General features: G+C 39.1%; 1 protein-coding gene across 5 annotated transcripts in view; it reads left to right on the forward strand.

Moving 5' to 3' along the window:
• The first annotated feature begins 1332 nt into the window (after positions 1-1332).
• The window catches only part of FANCC (FA complementation group C), a 315224-nt gene continuing 298215 nt past the window's right edge, over positions 1333-18341 (forward strand). For 3 of the 5 annotated variants that reach the window (XM_070459513.1, XM_070459507.1, XM_070459508.1), the window contains exon 1: positions 1333-1530. The gene's annotated coding sequence lies outside the window, so the exon portion shown is untranslated. The other 2 variants (XM_070459509.1, XM_070459510.1) reach the window with 1 other exon arrangement.

An 18341-nucleotide genomic window follows, 5' to 3' on the forward strand; every position in this document is an offset into this window, starting at 1 on the left:
GCTGGGATATGGCCCATAGGGTCAACAGTTGTATACAACTGAAGCAACTAGCACAGTACAGCACAAAACTATAATACAGCAGGACCTCAGTTAACACTACTAAACTGATTTTTCAGCAAATACTTAAAAAGACCTGAGTAGCAGAACATATTTTCTCTAAAGAAATACAAAGTTTAGTTGCTTCCTTTGCTGGTAAACAAACTTAAACTTGCTCACATTTGTCACCACAAAAATGACTTTCTTCCTAAAGCCAAGGTGCCATGATGAATGTCACTCAAGTACATAGCTCTCCACATAAGCTTTGCTGTGGATCTACCTACACTGAACTAGGCACACTTCAAACAAGCATAGACCTCTTTAGCTTGCAGAGAATATTTTCAAGAACATGTTTAACATCTCATTCCTTGATACAGTTACAGATCTTGCTAATTCTGTTCCAAATTCTAGATAGGGTTCCTTTTGTAGATCCTTTTAATAAAAAAAATAAAAATAAAAAATTATTTTTGTTGTTACCATTATCCAACACACCAACTTCCCTACTTACAAACTTAATATATTATCTAACCCCTGAATCCAATGTATTTGGTAAAGTGAGTATTCCTTAATTAAAAAGGCTGAAGGTTCTTGGTTATTTTTATTATGTGCGTACCTTGCCTTGTTTTTTGAAAGCACCTGTAAAATTGTAATTTTACAATTGTAACTCAGATTTTTTAAAAAGTTAAACCTTAAAAATGTTTCCTTAGAAAAATATTTTGCAACACCTTAAACATCTATGAAAAAACTTCATGCATTCCTAAATTCAAGAGTTTAACATCCACCAAGACACGCTAATACTAACGACAAAAATGGAAGCTTGTTAAAAAAAAAAAAAAAAGATGCCTTCCATTTAAGTGGTTTAAATGCAGCGTATAACTGATTTGAACCCAACCAAACACTGTATGGAACTGATTTTGCTGGTAGTGAGGGATCCAAAGAAAGATTCCTTTTTTATGTGACTACACCTAGAAAATAATATTCTAGGCTTTGTTTAGTGGTTTTACATTCCTGACAAAGACTCAATTTTTCTTTTAAAAATTCTCTGCATTTTCAACAGAATCTTGAAATAATTGAGCAACGACCTATTAAAAAACCCAGGGTTTTTCCCCTCCAGGTCCTTCCTGCGGTCTACGTGAAGCCCGCGACACGAGCTTAAGGCAGCCTCAGTAAGACCCCTCGCCTACGCCCGCCCCAACGGACCGACTTCCGGCCGAGCCTGGGCCCGCGTCCCGCCCCACCAGCACGAGATTCGTCGGAATTTTCCCGCGAGGCCGCTGGGGTGCAGGGTCGGTGGCCAAGCCCCAGAGTGCACTGCGAATACGTGCGCGCGCGGCTCAGCTGCCGAGCAGCCGCGGGAAAATTCCAAAAAAGTCAAAACAAAACACAAAAACCAGTACGAGGCAAAGTCAAATTTTCAAGCCGCAGAACCCGGGCGGTTGGCAGCCTTTCCACCACTGCCCAAACTGCTGAAGTTGCTCTGGCGCGGACCACCCGGTAAGAGAGAGGCCGCAGAGCGCGAGTGAAGGCGTCTGCCTCCCTCGGGGGTCTGGCCTACACGTCAGCTTGGCGGTGTGGGTTGGGGTAGGGGGAAAGACTCGCGAGAACGTCCGCTGCGCTCACCGCATCTAGGTGAGTGAGTAGGGCTCGGGCGGTGAGTTGGGGCTGCTAAGTGGGTAGGGGTTTGAGGTGGGGCCAGCCCTGGGGGGCGGGGCCGTAGGCGAGGGGCGTGGCCAGAGGGCGGGGCAGGCTCAGGGGGTGGAGCCGATCGAGGGGTCGAGCGGAAGGGAGCCCACCCCCCTCCCCAGAGCTGTGGGAACTGGGGATTGCCGTTTTGCTTCTTTCTGTTCATTGAGCGGAGGCAGCGATGTCGTCTTAAAAGGACAAGAGCAAAGGTGACTTTGCCCTGGATCCTTGGGCGCTGTGAAAAGCTCACCATTTAAAATTCATCACCCTTTAAAGCTAGCCGCCTGCTCTCCGCACCGCCCCCCGCCCCCCGGGTGCTGGGTGGTGGGGGCCCAGTTAGAGGAGTCCGGGGCGGTTTGTTACCCTTCCTGCTTTCCCAGCTTTTCATCTTAGGAGAGGAGGGTTCTGATGGGCGATCATTTCCCAGAAACTCACTTTTTTGGAATGGCAGGCCAAATAGCGTCCAGAGTCTTTGGAAGGTGGTTTTTTTTTTTTTTTTTTTTTTTTTGCGGAGAGGTGGGGACGTTTATTTAGCTTGCTTTTTCGGTAACTTTTTACGTGGACGCGTTTACAACATGAACCCTCTATGGTCATGTTGCATGGGCTGGAAAAGTCCGGAGAGGGGAAAAAAGATTTGGAGTTTTAAAAACATAGGAGATTTGGGACCAGAATGTCAAGGAAAGGCTGAGGAATTTTCCAGCAAAGACCTGTATGTGCTGCTATGTTTGTCGTAATCTGAAATTGTTGGAAAGCTCTCGGGCTCCTGGTTTCATTCTAACCCTTTTCCCATTTAATGCATCATAACTGAAATGTGGTTGACTTATTTATCACACGAGCAGGGCACTATTGGGCCACCAAAATTCAGTTCTTTCCGGATGTCACTCACCTTTAGTGATGTGTAGCTCAAAACGTTTTTTCATTACTTCCCTCAGGAGGAGAGGAAAGATTGTTACAAATGGTAGAATTCATACCATGTGTTGGGATCACGTATACAAAAACTTTGATAGAAAACATAATCATTGTGAGTTTATCCATTAAACTTAAAATGCTGTTTCAATCTAATATACTGCCCTAGGTTCGCAGGGAAGTAAGCCCTCATATTTGTTATTCATATGTGTACAAGAAAGACTGCATCAGAAAAGAATTTGCTTTTCCTAGTTATATCAAAGCCCTCTTTCCAGCAGAGTAAAAGTTAGATCTTGCTTCTTTAAAATTGAGCTAATTATACCTTGGTATATTATATATTTTAATTCGTTTTTTTCATTATTTAGTCATGTACCTCTTGATTTCTTGAAAAACACTAAGCAAACATGGTTTTGGAAGATCTGACTTTTCTATTCTGTAATAAAAAACATTAACTTGATTGATTGGCTGAATGTGAAAGATGTGGTGCTGCTTGTATGTGAAACTGTGCGTGTACATTTTAAAATAAATTGTACTTTTAACTAGTTCCATATTTCAGCAAGTAGTTCCAGTAACAATTATACAAATTTTGTGTTTATGAAAACCAGTTAAAGTTAGGCCAGCCTGGCCAGTAAAAAGTTAGATTGATTGTCCAGGCCACAGAGACAGCCTAGGAAACCTCACATCAGTGGCAGTTTCAGGTTGGTAGTGGTGGAGCCTCGAGTCAGTCTGGAAATCAGCATCAAATGTATTATTATTATTTTAAAATTGAAGTATAGCCAATTTGCAATATTGTGTTAGTTTCAAGTTACAGTGTTTTTGCAGATTATACACCATTATAGGCATTACAAGATGGTGGGAATAATTTCATGTACTATACCGTATAGTTGCTTATCTATATATAGTAGTTTGTATCTGTTAATCCCATACTTCTAGTTTGCCCCACCCCCCTTTCCTTCTCTGCTTTGGTAACCACAAATTTGTTTTCTATATCTGTGAGTCTGTTTCTTTATCTATGAGTCTTTTTCTGTATTGCCTATACCTTCATTTTTATTATTCTTTTAGATTCCACATATAAGTGATACTATACAGTATTTGTTTTCCTCTGTCTTATCTATTTCACTAAGCACAGTATCTTCCAGGTTCATCCATGTTGCTACAAATTTTGTTATTTTTTATGGCTCAGTAATAGTACATTGTTTTTATATAATCCACATCTTAATCCAGTCATCTCTTGATTGGGTACTTGGGTTGTTTTTATATCTCAGCTATTGTAAATAGTGCTGCTATAAACATTGGGGTGCATGTACCTTTTCAAATGAGTGTTTTTGTCTTTTCCAGAAACATACACAGAGTGGATGATATGGTAGTTCTATTCTTAGTTTTTTAAGGAGCCTCCATATTGTTTTTCATAGTGGTTGGCACCAATTTATATTTCTACTAACAGTGTAGGAGGTTTTCCTTTTCTTTACATCCCTGACAACATTTGTTATTTGTAGACTTTTTGATAATAGCCTTTCTGATAGGTATGAGGTGATACCTCTTGAGGTTTTGATTTGCATTTTTTGTAATTAATGTTGTTGAGCATCTTTTCATGTGCCTGTTAGTCATCTGTATGTCTTCTTTGGAAAGATGTTTATTTAGGTCTTCTGCCCATATTTTGATTGGGTTGTTTAGTTTTTGATGTTCAGTGGTATGAGCTCTGTACATTTACCTATTGTCATTTGCATAATTTGCAAATATTTTCTCACATTCTGTAAGTTGTGGTTTTGTTATCTTGATGGTTTCCTTTGCTGTGCAACAGTGTTAAAGTTTAATTGGGCTCCGTTTTGGAGAAGAGAATGATAAACCACTCCAATATTCTTGCCTTGAGAACCCCACGAACAGTATGAAAGGAATAAGACGTGACACTGAAAGATGAACCCCCCCAGGTTGATTCAGTTCAGTTGGTCAGTTGTGTCTGACTCTTTGCAACTTCATGGACTGCAGCATGCCAGGCTTCCCTATCCATGAGCAACTCCTGGAGCTTGCTCAAACTCATATCCATCAGTGATGGATGCTATCCAACCATCTCATCCTCTGTCATCCCCTTCTCCTCCTTCCTTCATTGTTTCCCAGCACCCAGGGTCTTTTCCAGTGAGCCAGTTCTTCACATCAGATGGCCAAAGTATTGGATTTTCAGCATTAGCATCAGTTCTCCCAGTGAACATTCAGGACTGATTTCCTTTAGGACGGACTGGTTTGATCTCCTTGCAGTCCAAGGGACTCTCAAGAGTCTTCTCCAACACCACAGTTCAGAAGCATCAATTCTTCTGTCCTTAGCTTTCCTAATGGTCCAACTCTCACATCCATACATGACTACAGGAAAAACCATGGCTTTGACTAAATGAACCTTTGTCGGCAAAGTAATGTCTTTGCTTTTTAATATGTCGCGTAGGTTTGTCATAGCTTTTCTTCCAAGGAAAAGTGTCTTTTAATTTCATGGCTACAGACACCATCTGCAGTGATTTTGGAGCCCCCCAAAATAAAGCCTGTCATTGTTTCCATTGTTTCCTCACATATTTGCCATGAAACGATGAGACTGGATGCCATGATCTTTGTTTTTTGAATATTGAGTTTTCAGCCAGCTTTGTCTCTCTCCTGTTTCAGTTTCATAAGGAGGCTCTTTAGTTCCTTTTCACTTTCTGCCATAAGGGTGGTGTCATCTACATATCTGAGGTTGTTGATATTTCTCCCAGCATCTTGATTCCAGCTTGTGCTTCATCCAGTCCAGCACTTTGCATGATGTGCTGTGCATATAAGTTAAGTAAGCAAGGTGACAGTATACAGCCTTGACATACTCCTTTCCCAATTTGGAACTAATCCATTGTTACATGTCCAGTTATAACTGTGGCTTCTTGACCTGCATACACATTTCTCAAGAGGTAGGTAAGGTGATCTGGTAGTCCCATCTCTTGAAGAATTTTCCACAGTTTGTTGTGATCCACACAGTCAAAGGCTTTAGCATACTCAGTGAAGCAGAAGTAGATGCTTTTCTGGAATTCTCTTGCTTTTTCAGTGATCCAGTGTATGTTGGCAATTTGATCTCTGGTTCCTTCTCCCTTTTCTAAATCCAGCTTGAACATCTGGAAGTTCTCAGCTCATGTATTGTTGAAGCCTGACTTGGAGAATTTTGAGCACTACTTTGCTAGTGTGTGAGATGAGTGCAATTGTGCAGTAATTTAAACGTTCTTTGGCATTGCCTTTCTTTGGGACTGGAATGAAAACTGACCTTTTCCAGTCCTGTGGCCACCGCTGAGTTTTCCAAATTTGCTGGCATATTGAGTGCAGCATTTTAACAGCATCATCTTTTAGAATTTGAAATACCTCAACTGGAATTCCATCACCTCCACTAGCTTTGTTCATAATGATGCTTCCTAAGGCTCACTTGACTTTGTACTCTAGGATATCTGGCTCTAGGTGAGTAATCACACCATTGTGGTTATCTGGGTCATGAAGATCTTTTCTGTATAGTTCTTCTGTGTATTCTTGCCACCTCTTCTTAGTATCTTCTGCTTCTGTTGGTCCATACTGTTTCAGTCCTTTAATGACACTCTAGGTTTGTAGGTGTCCAATATGCTACTGGGGAGGAGTGGAGAGATAGCTCTAGAAAGAGAGCTGGGTCAGAGTGGAAATGACACTCAGTTGTGGATGTGTCTGGTGGTAAAAGTAAAATCTGATGCTGTAGAGAACAGTACTGCATAGGAACCCGGAATGTTAGGTCCATGAATCAAGGTAAATTGGTTGTGGTCAAGCAGGAGATGGCAAGAGTGAAAATTGACATTTTAGATATCGGTGAACTAAAATGGATGGGAATGGGCAAATTTAATTCAGATGGCCATATATCTACTACTGTGGGAAATAATCCCTTAAAAGATACAGAGTAGCCCTCATAGTCTACAAAAGAGTCTGAAATGCAATACTTGGGTGCAGTCTTAAAAATGACAGAGCAATCTCACTTCATTTCCAGAGCAAGCCATTCAACATCACAGTAATCCAAGTCTATGCCCCAGCTACTAATGCCAAAGAAGCTGAAGTTGAATGCTTCTATGAAGACTTAAAGACTTCTAGAACTTACACCAGGAAAAAAAAAAAAGGATGTCCTTTTCATCTTAGAAGGTTGGAATGCAAAACTAGGAAGTCAAGAGATACCTGGAGTAACAGGCAGAATTGGCCTTGGAGTACAACATGAAGCAGGGCAAAGGCTAACGGAGTTTTGTCAAGAGAACATACTAGTGATCGCAAAAACCCTTGCCAGCAACACAAGAGATGACTCTACACATGGACATCACCAGATGGTCAATATCAAAATCATAGATTGATTATATTCTTTGCCTCCGAAGATAGAGAAGCTCTATACAGTCAGCAAAAAGACTGGAGCTGACTGGCTCAGATTGTGAACTCTATTGCAAAATTCAGGCTTAAATTGAAGAAGGTAGGGAAAACCACTAGGTCATTCAGGCATGACCTAAATCAAATCCCTTACGATTATACAGTGGAGGTGATAAATAAATTCAAGAGATTAGTTCTGGTAGATGAGTGCCTGAAGAACTGTCTTCATAACATTGTACAAGAGGTGGTGATGAAGACCATTGCAAAGAAAAGGAATGCGGGAAGGCAAAGTGGTTGTCTGACGAGGCTTTACAAATAGCTGAGAAAATAAGAGAAGCAAAAAAGCTAAGGAGAAAGGGAAAGATATACCAAACTGAATCTAGAGTTCCAAAGAAGAGCAGCGAGAAATAAGAAAGCCTTCTTAATTGAACAATGCAAAGAAGTAGAGGAAAACAACAGCATAGGAAAGACTAGAGATCTCTTCAAGAAAATTTGAGATATTAAGGGAACATTTCATACAAAAATGGGCATGAGAAGAGACAGCAATGGCAAGGAGCTCACAGAAGCAAAAGAGATTAAGAAGAAGTCACAAGAATATACAGAAGAGATATACAAGAAAGGTCTTAGTGACCTGGATAACCATGATGGTGTGTGGTCACTAACCTAGAGCCAGACATCTGGAGTATGGTATCAAGTGGGCCTTAGGAAGCATTGCTACCAACAAAGCTAGTGGAGGTGATGGAGGCCCATTTGTTTGTTTTTGCTTATATTTATTTTGCCTTAGAAGACTGATCTAAGAAAATACTGCTGCATTTGTGTAAAACTGTTCTATCTCTGTTCTGTTTTGGGAGTTTTATGGTTTCAGGTTGTAAACATTTAGGTCTTTAAACCATTTTGAGTTTATTTTTGTATGTGATGTGAGGAAATATCCTAATCTCATTGTTTTACATATGGTTGTACAGTTTTCCTAACACCAGTTATTCAAGAGACTATCATTTCTCTATTGTATATTCTTGCCTACTTTGTCATAGAGTAATTGACCATTGGTGCATGGATTTGCTTGGGGCTCTGTATTCTGTTTCATTGATCTATGTGTCTGTTTTTCTGACAATACCATGCTGTTTTGATTACTGTGGCTTTGCATTATAGTCTGAAGTCAGGGAGGGTTGTGCCTCCAGCTTTGCTTTTTTTTCCTCAGGATGCTTTGGCAATTCAGGGTTTTTTTGTGGTTCCATATAATTTTAGGTTTAGTTTTCATCCTGTGAAAAACATTAAGGGTGTTTTGATAGGGATTACATTAAATCTGTAGATTGCTTTGGATAGTATGGGCACTTTAATAATTTTAATTCATGTACTCCAAGCACATGAGTTATCTTTCCATTTCTATTTTATTCCCCCTTTTCTTTTGAATCATTTCAGTTTCCTTCATCGTTGCTTTATAATTTTCAGAGTATAAATCTTTTACTTCCTTTGTAAGTTTAATCTTATGTTTATTTTTGGTGGTGCAATTTTAAATATGCTTGTTTTACTTTTTCTGATGTTTCATTATTAGTGTAACAGATTATTAATACAACATATTTCTATATATTAATCTTGTATCCTGCAGTCTTGCTGATTTCATTTATTATAGTTTTGGGTGGAAACTCTAAGGTTCTATGTAGAGTATCATGTCATCTGCAAATAGTGACAGTTTTACTTGTTTCCTTCCAATTTGGATACCTTTTATTTATTTTTCTTGTCATTGCTGTGGCTAGGACTGCCAATGGAAATGACAGGAGAGAGCATCTTTGTCTGGATTTTTAATTTAGCTGAAAGGCTTTCAACTGAAATGGTCAAAACTTTTAATTTCATTTAATAGTTGGGTCTTAATTGTGTTGGCTGTGGATTTGTTGTAAATGTCTCTTGTTAGGTTGAGATATATTCCCACCATATCCAGTTTTCATCATGAATGAATGTTGAAATTTGTCGAATGGTTTTTCTGCATCTATTGAGATAATTGGAATTCCCCAGTGGCGCTGTGGTACTATAAATAAGCATCAGCGGTGGCACTGCTGCCTTACCAGGCCCACACCCTAGACCCTCTTGTCACCTCTGTGTCCACAGATCGAGTCTTTCCCCAGGTCTTGGCTACTCTAGAGCCAGGGCCAAGCTGTGACATGGACAGAGAAGGGGCAGGAATTTTTCTCAGAGTGGACTGGGGAATGTGGCAAGGGAGCAGCCTCTGAGACAGACCTCCCTCCTCCCTGTCTAGTGGTGAGACAATACCTATGCACCTCTTACTAGTGGAGTCTTGACTTCTTCAGTCTTTCTCTCTGTCCTGGTAGTAGCCAGGGGGGCTTGTCCCATCCATATAGGTCCCTAGGACTGGGACACCCATTCTGGGGCTTGACCCACTCATTTCCACAGGATAAGTGTCTGCTTGTGTGATCTCCCTTTTCCTTTTAGTCCCCTCCCAGGGGCATAGATCCAACCCATCACTCTTCTTTCTGTCCTGCCTGATTATGTGTGTATCTTTATTATAGTTTTGATTTTATAGGAGTTCTTCTGCCAGTTTCCAGTTAGTTTTCCTTGAGAATTGTTCCACATAGAGATGTATTTTTGCTGTATTTATGGGGGAAGGTGACCGGCATGTCCTTTTATTCTGCCATCTTGATCCCACCCCGCCCAATGGATTTATTCAATTTTATTTTAGGCTGGGGTATGTACATTTTCTGTTTTTTGTTCATAGAGCTTGAATGACTGACCTTTTAGTATGAAAGAACATCTATAAAAGAAGTGCATTGACTTTGCAATGTTTTAATAAAAATGCAGTGGAAGTAAGAAGGGAAAACTTTAAAAGTTAATCAGAAAATAGATAAAATAGATAAAAAGGCAAATCTTGAGCATTTTAAAATTTCTACTAAATATCACACTTTTTTTTGGACTTTCTTTTTTAAGAACATGAAAAATACATCTCTATTTTTACATATCTTTATTTTACTTTGTTTGTAGCTGTAACGGGAAAAACATTTACCTTAAAAAGATAGCCCAAACCTGTGTAATAATGGTACCAAGCCTATCACTACCCCATGAAACACATCTAAAAAAAAGAGACATTTTTGGACTGATTTTTGAAGAGACTTTGTAGAGTTACCTGGTCCATTCATTTTCTTAGGCTCTTCAATAAACTCTGCTGAATGTGTAGAAAATATTTCCCTGTTAAGATAGGAACATCCATAATCTTCCTGTTACATATCTCTAATAACAGGAAAGCAGAGTTCATATAAAAATCACCTTTTGGAAACTGTATCCTCTTTTCTAAATAATTAAGTGATTTTTAGTAAATTTAGAAGATTTTTGAGATTGTGCTGTGATCACAGCAATTCAGTTTTAGAAATTTTACCTCACCTTAATAAGTTTGCCTCTGCAGATTTTGTACTCAGATCTGGTGCTGGCTTTTAGCCTCAGGCAACCATTGATTTGCTTTCTATTACTATCAATTAGACTTTTATGGACATTTCAGAGAGATGGATTTATGAAATAAGTGCCATCTTATGCCTGGCTTCATTTAGCATAATGGTTTTGAGATTCATCCATGTTGTAGCATGTATCCGTAGTTTGTTCCTGTTTATTGGTAAATAACCATTGTATGACTATACTCCATTTTCTTTATCCATTCATCAGTTGATGGACATCAGTTGTTTTTACTTTTTGACTATTATGAATAATGTTGCTATGAGCATTCATGTACAAGTCTTTGTGTGGACATACATTCTCATTTTTCTTGGATAAATACCCATGAGGGTATTACTGGGTTGTGTAGTAGGTTCAAGGTTTAATTTTTTAAGAAACAGCTAGACTGTTTTCCAATATGGCTGTACCATATCATGTTCCCACAAGCGTTGTGTGAGAGTTTCAGTTTTTCAGTATCTTCACTTGTTATTGCGTCTTTTTTCATAGCCATCTTAGTGTGAAGTAGTATCTCATATTAGTTTTAATTTGCATTTCCCTATTGACTAATGATGTTGAACATATTTTCATGTACTTATATACTGTTTCTATGTTGTCTTTGAAATACCTACTGAAATCTTTTGTCCATTTTTAGGATTGGTTTGCCTTCTCATTGGGCTGTACACATTCTTTGTGTGTTCTGGGAACAAGCCCAATATATGTTTTATAAATTATTTCAGGAAATAATTTAGTACCCAGTCTGTTGCTTGTCTTTTCATTTTCTCCGTGGTATCTTTTGAAATCCAAGTTTTTATTTTGAGGAAGTCCAGTTTATCAGTGGTTTTTTTTTTTTTTTTTTTTTAAACAATGCTTTAGGTTTATGTTCAATTTCTGTTAACTTTCTTGTATGGTATGCAGTATGGGTCCAAATTCATCTTTTTTGTGTATATGGATATCCAGTTGTTTTAGTATTACAGTTGTTTTAGCATTATTTGTTGAGGAAAATTAAAAAGATCCTTTCCCCATTTAATTGCCTCTGCACCTTTGTCAAAAATTAAGTGACTATAAATTATTTTTAGACTCTTATTTCTGTTTGAGTCATTATTATGCCTCTTCTCATACCAGCACCACAATGTCTTGATTATATGGTATCTTTGTAGTTAATTTTGAAATTGGGTAGTATAAGTCTTCTGATATTTTTTTCTTTTTCAAATTTGTTTCGGCTATGCTGGTTTCCTTAGATTTCCATATAAATTTTTTTATCAGTTTGTCATTTTTTCCTAAAAAGCCTACTGTGATGGATTTTTATAGAAATTGCATATATATCTGTAAATTTGTTTGGGGGAGAATTGCTGTTGCCATCTTAACATGAACATGGACTGTCATTCTGTTTTGTATGACATTTCATTTCTCTTAGCAATGTTTTGTAATTTTTAGTGCACAAGTCTTGCCTTTCTTTTGTTAACTTTATTTTGAAGTGTTTAACTTTTTTGTGCTTTTGTGAGTAGAATTATTCAGATTTTGTTTTTGGATTGTTCATTGCTAACATGTAAAAATATAATGATTTTTATTTATTTATCTTGTGTCCTGCAACCTTACTTTACCATTAAGCAGGGGTTTTTGTGTGTGTGTGTGTGAATTCCTTAGAATTTTCTACATCCAATATCATGTCATTTGTGAATATAGACAGTTTTACTTATTGTATCTCAGTTCAGTTCAGTCGCTCAGTCATGTCCGACTCTTTGTGACCCCATGGACTGCAGCATGCCAGGCTTCTTGTCCATCACCAACTCCTGGAGCTTGTCAAACTCATGTCCATCGAGTTGGTGATGCCATCCAGCCATCTCATCCTCTGTCGTCCCCTTCTCCTCCTGCCGTCAATCTTTCCCAGCGTCAGGGTCTTTTCCAATGAGTCAGTTCTTCGCATCAGGTGGCCAAAGTATTGGAGCTTCAGCATCAGTTCTTTCAGTTAATATTCAGGACTGGTTTCTTTTAGGATTGACTAGATACATCTTTGTATCTAGATATCTTTAATTTTTTTTTTTTTTGTCTTGTCTAGAACCTCCAATACGTTGTGAACAGAAGTAAGGAGTGTGGATCTTATTGACTTGTTCCTGATCTTAGGGGGAAAGCATTTAATCTTGTGTGCCCCATGCACAGTGAGGCCAAACAAAATTGAAAGGTTGGTGTTTGGAGCAGAGAAAGGTTTATTGCAGGACCATGCAAGGAGACAGGTGGCTTATTTCTCCCCCCAACCCCCCAAGTCCTAAACTCCCTAAAGGGCTACAGCAAAGCATTTTTAAGGGCAAAGTGAGGAAATGATGCCCTTGTGAAATGTTGCTGAACCATGAAAGACGCTGGGATTCTTAGCCTCCGGAGAAGAATTCAGTCCGGGGCTAGAGACGAGGCTTGATCACTCAGAGCTTTTGTGTAGTAATGTTTTATTAAAGTATAAAAGAGATAGAGAAAGCTTCTGACATAGACATCAGAAGGGGGCAGAAAGAGTGCCCCTTGATAGTGTTAGCAATGGAGTTATATACTTTTAATTAGTTATTACAGGTAATCAAAAGAATGTCTGGTGGTTGTAAAGACCTTATTAGACCTATTCCCATAATTTACACTTTAAGATAACAGGATTAGCCAGAAGGTTTTTTTTCAGAGACTGTCCTCAAGCAGGATACATTATTGTTACATAATCCTAAGGAATGTAGAGGGGAAAGAAGTTTGTCCTTTCCTCCTCCTTGAGAATTCCAGACCCCCCTCTCCTTGGGGACCCCCGGACTTCTTGTCAACCCACCCAGGAGCTGACTCTTGCCCTTGGGTGGTTGTTGCAGACGCTGGTGCAGGCGTTCTCTGCTCCTGCAGCTGTCCACGTGGGTCATGATGTTGGTGTAAACCTCCAACAAAGGTTATTCCCGCTTCTGCAACTTTTTATCTGTATATGAATGGACTTTTAAAGATCAGCCTTGCAAATAGGCTATCCTATATATTTCAGGCTATCCGCAATCATTGTTAACTAAAGCAAAAGAAATAGGTCTAGTGTGGAGTCAGATTTGTTCTTCCGTATTACTCTTTTACCAATAGGAGTGACAGTAGCACTGTGATCTTTTCAGAAATGCCCTTTCAGAAAGTTGGGGAACTTTCCCTCTGTTCCTAGATTGTTGAGCGTTCCTATCATGAATAAATGTTGGCTTTTGTTAGATGCTTTTCTGCATGTATTGAGATAACCATGTGGTTAGTTACTTTATTCTATTAATATATCTCGTTACATTAATTGACTTTTTAATGCTATATGGGCTTTGCATTCCTAGGATAAATCCCATTTGGCCGTGGTATATAATCCTTTTTATGTGTTACTGGATTTGGTTTAGTAATGTTTTGTTTAGGATTTTGTGTCTGTGTTTTTGAGGAATATTGGCAGGTAATTTTCTTGTGTTGTCTTTGACTGATCTTATGGTAATTCTGGCATTTTAATATGAGTTGGGAAGTGTTGCTCTCCTCTTTACATTTTTTGAAAGAGTTTGTAAAGGATTAGTATTATTTCTTCTTTAAATAATATTTAATATTTGGTGGAATTCATCCATGAAGTTATCTGTTCATGAATTTTTCTTTATCGGAAAAATTTAAATGACAACTTCAATGTCTTTACATGTTACAGGTCAATTTTGATTTTCTCTTTCTTCTTGAGTAAGTTTTGGTAAATTGCTTCTCTCTAGGATTTTTTTCCCCCCTATTATCTAAGTTGTGTTATTTGTTGGCATAAAAGTGATCCTATAGAGTCAATGATGATGCCTCCTGTTTAATTTCTGATTGGGGTAGTTACTATCTTTTTCTCTTCTTGCTCAGTGTAACTAAAAGTTTATTGGTTTTGATATTGTTTCATTGATTTTACCTGTTGTTTTTCTGCTTTCATTGATTTCCACTGTAATCTTTGTTATAGCTTGCCTTCTGCTTGCGTTAGGTTTAGTTTGTTGTTCTTTTTCTAGTTTCTTAAGGTAGAAGCTTAAGTTATTGATTTGAGACCTTTATTCTTTTCTAATGCAACTGTTCAGTTACAAATTTCTTTTTAAGCACTGCTTAGGCTGCATCCCCCAAATTTTGATATGTTTATGTTTTTGTCATCAGTTCAAGATATTTTCAGTTTACTATGTGATCTCTTTTTTGACCCATTGGTTATTTAGAAGTGTAGGTTTAATTTCCAGATATTTTAGGATTTCATGTGTATTTATTACTGATTTCCAAATTTAAGTCCATTATGGTCAGAACATGTGCTTTTAAAATTTATTAAGGCCTGTTGTTTGAGTGTATAACAACTATCAACTGTATTTCTGCCCTACAAGATAAAGCTATTCTTATAAGTGAAGAATTTTTTTTCTTTCTCCAAATGAGCAAATGCACAATTCCAAGAGTCGTAATATTAATTACTTACTCCATCACATTTCAAAATCAGCCATGGCTTAGTCGCTCAGTCGTGTCTGACTCTCTGTGACCCCAGGACTGTAGCCCACCAGGCTCCACTGTCCATGGGGATTCTCCAGGCAAGAATACTGGAAGTGGGTTGCCATGTCCTCCTCTGGGGGATCTTCCCAACCCAGGGATTGAACCCAGGTCTTCCGCATTGCAGGCAGATTCTTTACCATCTGAGCCACCAGGGAAGCCCAAGAATACTGGAGTGGGCAGCCTATTCCTTCTCCAGGGGACACCTTCCTGACCCAGGAATCCAACCGGGTCTCCTGCATTGCAAGCGGGTTCTTTACAAGCTGAGCTAACTCTATGACTCAACAATTCCTTTGCTACATGTATATACACCAGGATGTGTAAACCTGTGCTCCAGGAGCGTCATTCGAAACAGTAAATCGCAGGCTGGTCGAGGCCACTGTGGTGCTCCTCCTCCACCGAGCGCTGGCAGTCTGGGCACACCTGCTGCGGCAGGTGTAGCACGCTGTTGCCCTTGGGCACCATGGACAGGGCCAGTTTGCTTGCGCTCTTCACTCCACTCTCCAAGAACGAAGAGTCCTTCCATGCTCCTCTTCTGCACAGGAGACAGTAACCCCCAGCGGGGTAGGCTGGTGGTCTATGATGCATGCCAAAATTAAAAGGAGTCTCTAAATGCTTTCTAAAATCAGCCATAGTCCCACTGAACGCTCTGTTGTGTAAAGACAAAATTGTAAAGCCATCTTCTAACAACTTGTCCATAAAATGAAAATGGTAAGGAAAGAGAAGGAAATTTGCTAACATACATGTATGTATGTGTGTGTGTGTATATACATATATATAAAATAATGTATATTAATACATATATATACACATACACATATAATGAGCAAATAGAAAATATGTAAAACTATTACAATCCTTGTTCCTCTAGTTGACCACAAGGCCATAATTGATATCCATGACTTCTTGGTACAACTTATTCTGTATTTCCTTGGCCCTCAGCCAGAGCCTTAGATGGTTAGATTTTCTTTGCCTGGTAAATGAGCAAACCTTTATCCCTGAAGGATCTGAGCTTCAGAGCCTTCTCTTGCTCTGATTCTACTCAAAGCAGGCAGCTTTACCCATGACTCTGTAGATGGTCACAATAGTGCATGCAAATGTGATATGTGTTGCATTCAAAATTCAAAGAAATTACTGCACAACTGTGCCTCTTTTCATGATAGGTGGTGCATTTTAGAGCAGCTTGTATTTCACCTTGCAGATTATATATCTTGCATGCTCCAGATCAAGAATCAGCAAACTATAGCCTGTGGGTCTGATTTGGCCTGTTACCTGTTTTTGTGTGACTTGTAAGCTAAGAATTTTAAAAAATATTTTTAAGTGTTTGGAAAAAAAAGAAAGAATATATGACAGAATCCCTAAAGCCTAAAATATTTACTGTGTGGACCTTTATAGAAGAAGTTTGCTAACTTCTGCTTCAAGCTATTAAATCCCATTTACTTCACTGAGGTGGGGGACCCATGAGTTTCTCTGGGGTTTATTGGCATGTGTGTTAATAAGGCATCTAAAGTACTTTGTCATTTCCTGTTTATCAGATCCAGTCAGCATGGTTGTGTTCAAGTAGTAGACCAGTGTGATATTTTGTTTTTAATTAATTGATTTATTTATTTTTATTAGTTGGAGGCTAATTACTTTACAGTATTGTAGTGGGTGGAATATTACTCAGCCATTAAAAAGAATTCATTTGAATCAGTTCTAATGAGATGGATGAAACTGAAGCTCATTATACAGAGTGGAGTAAGCCAGAAAGATAAAGACCATTCCAGTGTGATATTTTATTTAGTGTCAGGACAAGTGCCTCTCGCTCCTGCAGCCCACGTGACTTCCTCAGTGTCCAGCTCCTGTAGCTTGAGTGATTCCTCAGAGCTCAGCCCCCCACTGCCTGGCTCCTGGGACCTGCAGTTCCTCTAGCAGGCTCCTGGGCATGCGCTGCTCCTCTGGTGCCCAGTCCCGTGGTGCAGTGGGGCCAGTAGCACTTAGTTGCCTGCAGCTTGCCCCATCATTCCCCTTGGGTGATTTTTTTTTTAATAGAGTGCCTCTATTGAGACACTTCCTTGCATCCAGGTTTTCCAGGCACCATGTAGGGTAGGTATCTGGCAAGTTACAAAAGGTAGATTTCCATCAAGTTCTGCTGGCGCAGCATCCGTAGAGACTTCACTGTTGTTTGGTGAGCCATGGCTGTGTCCTCTCCAATAAGATCTAGGTCTTACTGGGTGCCTGGTGGGTAGCGTCAAAGGGGGTGTTGTTCTTCGGTGCTGGATTCCAGCACTAGAAAGTAGTGGGATGCTCTTTATATCTGCTATTCCTACATTCTTTAGATTTCTTTTTACTTTTGACTAGCCAGTCTCCTGGTTAACTCAGTTATAGGGAATAATTCTTTATATTTGATTTCCCTTATTCAAATTGCTGTGTGTTTTTTTTCCTTCTGATTGGACCCAGGTTGATCTATTATCTTTGCTTCTAACTTCATAAGAGATAGTAAATGGTGAGAGTAATTAGCTTATTCACTTTCTTGAACTGTGAAAGTAAAACTTTAGAATTATTATCACTTCCAAGTCACAAAAGGTAGGTTTTGATCAGATTATGTCATGCTTTTGCATAGTGATGAATGGGCTTTATAGTTCTTTGCTTCTTCCAGGCCTTTGAAAAATAGAGTATAGGTATCAAGGGAAGTGGGGTTAGGGAATAAGAGTGAAGGGGAAGAGGAAAGGAATTGGTGCTGTGGTCAGTGTTATGGCATCCAGTGGGTAGGACCCTGGATGGCATGACTTTACATCTGTCTGGCTATACTTCTTATTATCTTTTATCCCATGGTTTTCATTTTTCAGATTTTTAAGACTGTAGTTTTTTCATTTTCTTTTAGAAGCCCAATGCTGATTTTGTAATACAGAATATATGTTATATGTAACATTTTTAATGTTTAATCTGTTTTTGTATAATCTGAGATCTGGAGTCAGATATTCTGCTAACTACCCATAAGACAGTAGAGGCTGCTGTTTTTTACATACACATGCAATTATACAGGGCAGGCATTATTTAAACATTTGGGTTTGGCTCTGTGATCCCTTGCCTAGTCAGGTTTGAAGGTGCAGAATCGCTAAACAGATTGACTTCTTTCATGGGAATTTGGAGGGGCTCTTTAGCTTAATGACTGCCAACACCCTCGTGGAGCTCGTTCCTTTGTTGTTGGTTTTTATTCAGAGTAATCACATTGTATGTCCTCCTTGTACTTAACCCTGATCCCATTTCTCTAATTCTGTTTGTACATTTACGTGCTGTACCTGTAGATTTCCTCACCAAGCCCTGATTGCTTGATGATCATTTCTGGTCCTTGTGCACTGTTGTTCATACTATTGTCTTATGTGTGTGTGCTGTATTTCCACAACTCTTCGCCTGCTACGATTGCTGACCTCGTTGGGTGC

Source organism: Odocoileus virginianus, chromosome 31 (assembly GCF_023699985.2).
Source record: "Odocoileus virginianus isolate 20LAN1187 ecotype Illinois chromosome 31, Ovbor_1.2, whole genome shotgun sequence".
Taxonomy (NCBI): Eukaryota; Metazoa; Chordata; class Mammalia; order Artiodactyla; family Cervidae; genus Odocoileus; species Odocoileus virginianus.